Source organism: Octopus sinensis, unplaced genomic scaffold, assembly GCF_006345805.1.
Source record: "Octopus sinensis unplaced genomic scaffold, ASM634580v1 Contig18750, whole genome shotgun sequence".
NCBI classification, from domain to species: Eukaryota; Metazoa; Mollusca; class Cephalopoda; order Octopoda; family Octopodidae; genus Octopus; species Octopus sinensis.
In genome coordinates this window covers 320,882-328,500 of record NW_021835997.1, presented here as the reverse complement: position 1 = coordinate 328,500, position 7,619 = coordinate 320,882, and the positions used below count along the sequence as shown (strand labels likewise).

The 7,619-nt window shown below is 36.1% G+C and overlaps 1 pseudogene; it reads left to right on the top strand.

Moving 5' to 3' along the window:
* The first annotated feature begins 1,103 nt into the window (after positions 1 to 1,103).
* On the top strand, positions 1,104 to 7,546 carry LOC115231709 (annotated as a pseudogene).
* Positions 7,547 to 7,619: the final 73 nt, after the last annotated feature.

Here is a 7,619-nt window from a genome sequence, read left to right as displayed (position 1 = left end):
TATATTACATCGCCAGTCCTCCTTCTCGCATTCCAATTGGTAACCACCACCTTACTAATGAGTACACAAATACAGCTATATCTTTGCTTATTGCCAGATTAGTCAAAATATCAGCCAAAATAGACAATTTTACTGATTTGTCCACATCCTGACAAAACAGCAAAGTCAAGTTGTCGATTATTATAAGTTTGAAGTCATTGAAGGACACATCTAACAGTGAAGTAAGCATGTTAGTCATCTCCTCATAAGAAGAGGGATTAGACACGTGAATTGTGTCCAAGACAGCACTGCCTCCCATCTCCATCAGTCTGTCTGCCATTAATGTTCCCTGAGGATCCACAAAAAGAGTTTTCTCAAGTCCAGCCTCGAATAAAGAAATGCAGAGTTGATGACTGCGACTGCTGTAAGTTAAAATAACCAGAATTGAGTCTTTCCAGTGCCTGGTCATCCACAAATTTCCACTACTTTTCCAAAAGGAATTCCCCCGTCTAGCAGATGGTCAATGTTGGTGGAGTGGGTTGATATTTTCTGTTTGTTGCCCTCCTTCAGTAGAATTTCAAACGCTTTGGTAAAGAATGGATACTTGGGAGGAGACAATTTGTCCTCAATGACTGACTGCAGTGATTTATACTCCTCCTCAGTCATATATCCCACTCCTTGCCTTAATTATTATAACAAACTGTGGGAGAGTTGGTCGAGAGAAAGATCCTGAACTTACTCCACATAAAGTAGTCCATTGGATATTAATTTTATTTCCATTTTTTCAGGCAAATTTAAACAACCTAACAACATAATAAATTTAAATAAACAATTAAGCCGAAATAGTTTTAAAAATATCAAATCCCTCAACAGAAATGCCTCCAAGAAACCCCTCTTTCCACCAATGTACTTCTTTAACATCCCTCAACCCTCTATGCTCAAACAGCAACTGTGAAGGCACATCCTCAGTCTCCTCTCCCTCTCTAACAGCCTCATAGTCCCAAATATTAAAATGTAATTTAATAGAGTTTTTAACGATCGGCTCGTTGACTCGGATGACTACGACGAGTTTATTTCAATATTGTCTGACAAATTGGGAAGCTTGTTTGACATGACTTTTCACAATGTTTGTAACAATCGAAAATCCCCTATTTTTGGTAAAGAACCTAATTATAAATGTCAAAGTTGATTTTATGAACAAGAACAAAGTATATGAAGATGTTAAAGACATGGAATGTCTCAAGGAGAACTCAAAACCCAATGTGTTAAAACAAGATTTAGTTTTATTCGAAGATGCATTAGAACATGGTAATTTTTTTATGATAACAATATAGTTTCTGCAATATCTAGAATTATAAGAGAAATCAATGGACACTGCCTTTTGATAGGTGCAGGGGGATCAGGTCGGTTTCGTCTCATATTCTCAATTTTGAAATATTTGAAATTAACTCAAAAGTCACAATAAATCGAAAAGATTTTCATGAAGGTATTTTTTCGATTTCAGATTTTAAGAATTGAAAAAACTGATAAATTTAGTTGGAATTGGAGATAAGGCGACAGTCTTTATAATCTCTGACACAGACATAGCTGAAGAACTGTTTTTAGAAGATATTAACAATCTACTAAAAAGTGGAAATATTCCAACTCTTTATAAATCAGAGGAGTTTGAAGAAGTTTTTAATAAATAGGGGATTTTGTAGATTAGAAATATCATGGAAGAACCGCTAATTTCGTTAGGAAGAGAGAATAGCATTCAAAATGCATACAAGCTGTTGGTTGAAAGAGCACGAAATAACTTACATCTCATCATTTGTCTTAACCCTTTAGATAACACGTTCAGGTATGTTCTTGCTCGTTCTACTTTTAAATAGACAAAGACTTCGAATGTATCCAAGTATTGTGAGTTGCTGCACCATCAAGTGGTTTAATGATTGGCCTACCGAAGCACTGAAAGAAATTGCAAATAAATACATCGAAAACTCAGAAATGGAAAACTACTTAGATGTAGACATATAAAAATTACTTAAGACGAAACTTTCAAGCAATATTGTGAACGTGTTTCCGTCTATTCACTGCACAGTCAAACACTACGCTAAAGAGATGATAGGTAACAGACAAGGAATAGCATACTCTCCCTCTATTTATCTGGAATTGATAAAAGGATTTAATTCGTTCGAATATATTATACTTATACATCGAAGGCTATTTCATGACAAGTTGACGGATTTGAGTCGAGAAGCCAACAAGTTGAAGAATGGATTATATAAAAACGACGACACACGATCTAAAGTGTCCGTAAAGTTAAAAGAACTTGAAGAAGCCAAGGAAAATGTTGCTTTATTCCAGAAGCAATGCGACGATTATTTGCTTGTTATTGTACACCAAAGGAGAGAAGCCGACGAACAACAAAAGGTTCTCTATTCCAAAATTTAAATTGAACGCAGTTGGTGTCCACAAAAAGTGAGAAAATTCAGGAAGATGAGAAAAAATGTCAGCACATGGCGAATTTGGCACAAAAAGATTTGAATGAAGTGTTGCCTCTTTTTGAAGAGGCCATAAAAGTCGGCATTATTTACAAATCATAATTAGGCTCTGGATTCTTTAAGCAAAAAAGATATAACTGAGATCCGATCGTTTGGTAAACCTCCGCCACTTGTCGAGAAGGTTTTAGAGGCTGTGATGATCCTTCGAGGAAATGAAACTTCTTGGGTAGAAGCTAAAAGACAATTGAGTGCTAACTTTTTATATATCACCTAGGTGATTCAAATTTCACCACACAGCTAAAAAAAACTTTGATAAGGACAACATTAGTGACCGAGTACTCAAAAAAATCGGTGGATATGTTCACCAAACTGATTTCCAGCCAGAAATTGTTGGACTTGTATCATTTGCAGCTAAGTCATTGTGAATGTGGGTAAGATAGTGATGGAAACAATATTCCTTCAGGTAATAGCAATCGAGGTGTACGGAAAAGTCTATCGAGTCATTGAGCCAAAGAGACAACGATTAAAGCTTGCACAATCACAGTTAGAACAAAAACAAAATGAACTGGCAGAGGCCGAAGCCAGTTAGAACAAAAACAAAATGAACTGGCAGAGGCCGAAGCCAAGCTCCATGAAGTTGAAATAAAAATCGCTGAACTAAAATTCCAATATGACGATAAACTGAAGCAAAAGGAGGAACTGAAACAAAAACCTGAGCGACTGGAAACGATGCTTAGTAGAGCGGAAAAACTTGTCAATGGCTTGGCAAATGAAAGAGAGCGGTGGCAAGTGACAGTCATGGTGTATTTTGCAATCAATAACTAAAAGGAACTGGACGAAAAATTAAAAAATCTTCCAGGAGATTGCGTCATTTCGAAGACTTTCCTTACATACGCTGGACCTTTTTTGTCTCAATACAGAAACAAGATGATTTTCGACGAGTGGATTCCAATAGTAATAGCAATAAAAATATTTTGTAGTTAAAAGAAAATAATATTTGACAAATTGGACAAATTTAGTTTTATTGATTTTATGGCAAATCCGAGTCTTGTTAAAAAATGGAGTTTACAAAACCTGCGAGTGGAGATTTCTCCGTGGAAAATGCCATTCTGATAACAAAAGGAACAAGATCAGGGGTGTCAAACTCATTTCTTCCGCGGGCCGGATTATTTATTTTTGATTTAACAAAATTCATACTATGATTTTTAATTTATAATTTTCATTTAAAATCATTTAACAACACATTTATTAATTTTTATAATTAAAATATGTTCCAGAAACTTGACATCTTTTTTTCTTCATAATAGCGTCAATATCTGGAGTGAAATCCTAAGTTACCGTCAATCTTAGAATCTCACTTAGATGAGTGTGGGTGAGCCTTGATCGAAATTTTGCTTTGTTTATGTTTATTAAAGAGAAAAGTTGTTCACATAGATATGTACTTCCAAACATTGACAAGATTTTCGCAGCTAAGGCTGTTAAGTTGGGATACTTCGGCAAGAGATATTTATAAAAGGTGTCTAAGCCCACCATGGTAAATTTATTCTTCAGATCTGAGTCACATTTCAAATCAATAATTTTCAATTGTAAGTTAGCTACTAAAAATGCCAAGTCTAGCAACCAATCAAGAGATTCCAATTCTGGTAAAGGTTTGTTTTTTGCAAACATGAAGTGTATTAATTATTTTTTAAGTAATAATTTTTTTATTTTTATTTATATTCTAGAATCTAGATCCTTGTATTTTTATTTGGTGTTAAATAATAATTTTGAATTTTAAATACACTTTTAAACTTTTACCGCGGGCCATTTGAGATGGTATAATGTTAGGAAGTTGTGTGTCATTTAATTAAGGTGGAGTGATCAAAGTAAAAATCACAAAGAAATGTACAGTCAGTCCAAATTTCTTTATGTACGTGACCACAAAACTTTCGAACCCTTGTTATTCTCCCAGAATTGTTCTCAAAAATGTCATTAGTCAACTTTGGTGTCAAACAGCAGGGTAATTGATTTTCACTTTCTTGTAGGTTTGAAGACACAACTACTCGCAATAGTCGTCAGAAAAGAACGACCTGAGTTAGAAGAACAAAAGAACGCCATTGTCCAAAACATAGCCAATGGAAAAAAGAAACTCCAAGAACTTGAAGATAAAATTTTAATGTTTCCCAAATAATATTAAAATAGGCTCCTAAATGAAACTGAAGGGTCTTTATTGGATGATGTGGAGACCCTTAATAGTTCAAAATCTATTGCATCAGAAGTGACTAACCAACTCAACGTAGCCCAACAGACCGAGGAAAAAATCGATGCAATCAGAGAGGTAAAGTTCCAGCTCTATACTTAAATAAAGTTATCTACCGTGCGCCCAAAGAGCTTCAATTTTATTTTTTATTCTGAATTCAACTGGGCGGGGTAGATCACGTATCAATATTCGCTGGAATCCTATATTTACTTTTTCAACTATTCTATGAGAAAAGTTCCAGGTTATCAAAGCTTGAGGAGCGAATTTCGAATCTGAACGAATACCACACTTATCTTATTTACAAGTTTGTCGCTGTACCATATTCAGAACAACGTGCCGCGGACTATTCGAGCGACATAAACTACTTTTTTCCTTCCAGATCTGTGTAAGAATAATGGAAGCAGCGGGGAAAATTAATATGGATGAATATAACTTTTTCTTACGAGGCGGCGAAGTAAAAAATAGTTTATTCACCTTTACAGTCTATAAACCGTGAACAACAAATGGATAATCCATGTTCCCATTGGCTCCCGGAATCATCGTGGGATCACGCGACGGAATTAGACAAACTTACAAATTTCCACGGAATTATGTCCTCATTCGAACAATATGGGAAATACTGGCATCTCTGGTATCAGAGCTCGGAACCAGAGAATCATCAACTTCCTGGTACTAAGGTTTAAAAATCCAGGTGAGTGGGACAATGCCTGCAATGACTTACAGAAAATGCTGATTATACGGTCAATCCGTCCCGACCGCGTCCCAATATGTGTGGCGTCGTTCGTAGCGAATAATCTTGGATCGAAGTACGTCGAGCCTCCTCCTCTTAACATGCAAGATGTGTTCATCGATTCTCACCCACAAACTCCTTTAATCTTCATACTGTCTCCCGGAGTTGTTAGTCGTGTTTGAATGAGTCCCTAAACTAGGACCCGACTCAGGCACTCTTACAGATCGCCATAAAATACAACATGGCAAAAAATTTCACGCCCTTTCTCTAGGACAAGGACAGTCCTCCATTGCCAACAGAATGATAAAAGAAGGAATTAAAGAAGTTAGGTAGATTCTATAATTAAAGGGGCACTGGATATTCCTGGCTAATTGCCACTTATCACTTAGTTGGATGCCAGAACTTGACAAGATTGTGAATAAATTACAGAACACTGAAATACATCCTAAATTCCGGCTTTGGTTGAGTAGTGCATCTCATTCGTGCTTCCCTATTTCAATTCTACACTACGGGATTAAAATGACCACTGAGTCTCCAAAAGTTTTATTGTTAAATCTCTCAACTAAAGGGTCTTAAAGCTAACCTGAAGCGTTTATATAATCTTGTTCGTGAGTCACAAATAAACCGTTGCTCCAAGCCAGAGAAATACCGAATAGTGTTGTTTTCGCTCTGTTTCTTCCACGCAGTAATTACGGAACGTAAAAAATTCCTAAAAATTGGCTGAAATGTTCCATACCAATTTAATGATGCGGATTTTGAGGTATATGATTGATACTTATGAAAGGTTCCAATGAAATACTAATTGTTCACCTTGAAGAATATTCTACCACACCTTGGGAAGCTCTTAGACATTTGATCGCTGGAATAACTTATGGTGGTCACGTCACAGACGATTCAGACAGAACCTTGCTAAATACGTACATAAATGAGTATTTCAACGACAACATTCTGACTCAAACGAACTATAAGTTGTCTTCTTTGCCGACATACTACGTACCAAAAGACGGACCTCTTAAATCATATCACGAATATATCAACACTCTACCAAATAACGAACACCCAGAAGTGTTTGGACTACATATAAATAGCGAAATTCAGTCAGAAATAACTGCTGCAAACCATTAATTCTCCACTCTCCTACTGACAGAGTCTAAACAATCAGGAGACCATGACGACACGGGAGAGAGCAGAGTCCTTGAAAATATCAACTCTTTTAAAAAACAAATTCAAAATAATATTGATATTGAGGCTGCTCTGAGAATCCGTGAAAACGACAACTTTATCATTGGTTCTGTGCTAGTTCAGCAGGTGAGGATCTTGGTTAATTTTATTAAGGTCATCGGCTATAATAAATTGCTGGATGTTATTAGAACAACGGCACATAAAGTAGAAGAAGGCATTCTTGGTCTCATGTCAATGTCAACGGAATTGGAAGAGATTTTCCAGTCAATCTATCATGGAAGGGTCCCGAAATTGTGGGGAAAGGTAACCAAGTTTTTTATTTGATAATCACAGCTTTATCCGTCGAAAAAACCGCTCGCTTCCTGGATTCGAGATCTTAATGCTCGTGTTCATCACTTTAATACTTGGACAGTCACTTCAAGGACTTCTACAATATTTTTGATCTCGGCATTTATTCACCCTATCAGTTTTTTGACCGCTGTCCAGCAATCAAGTGCCCATACGCTCAATGTAAATCATTTTCTTGATTATTAGGTTCCTTTCGACAATTTGATCTCTGAATTCAACGTCCTTACCATCAGTGACAATAATGTAACAGGATCTCCATCAGAAGGAGTGTTGATCAAGGGGATCCACTTGCAAGGAGGAGGTTGGGACATTAAAAACGCAAGTCTGGTGGAAACAGAGCCAATGAAGCTAATTTATAATATGCCTTCTGTACATTTGAAGCACTTAGAAGCAAAGAAGAAAAATTTAAAAGGTTATATTCGTGTTTCTTGACTAGTAATAACAGGAATATACCAATGTCCTGTCTATATGACGTCCGATCGTGCTGAAATGCGGGTGTTTGTAATGGACGTTAAAATTGGAGATAAAGCAGCCGACCATTGGATTAAAAGGGGAGCAGCAATGATTCTTAATCTTGATGATTAAATAGCACAATTTCCTAATAAATTGTTAGTTTAGTAATTTGTGTAAATATATTTTTAAACAAGTTTTGAGTATA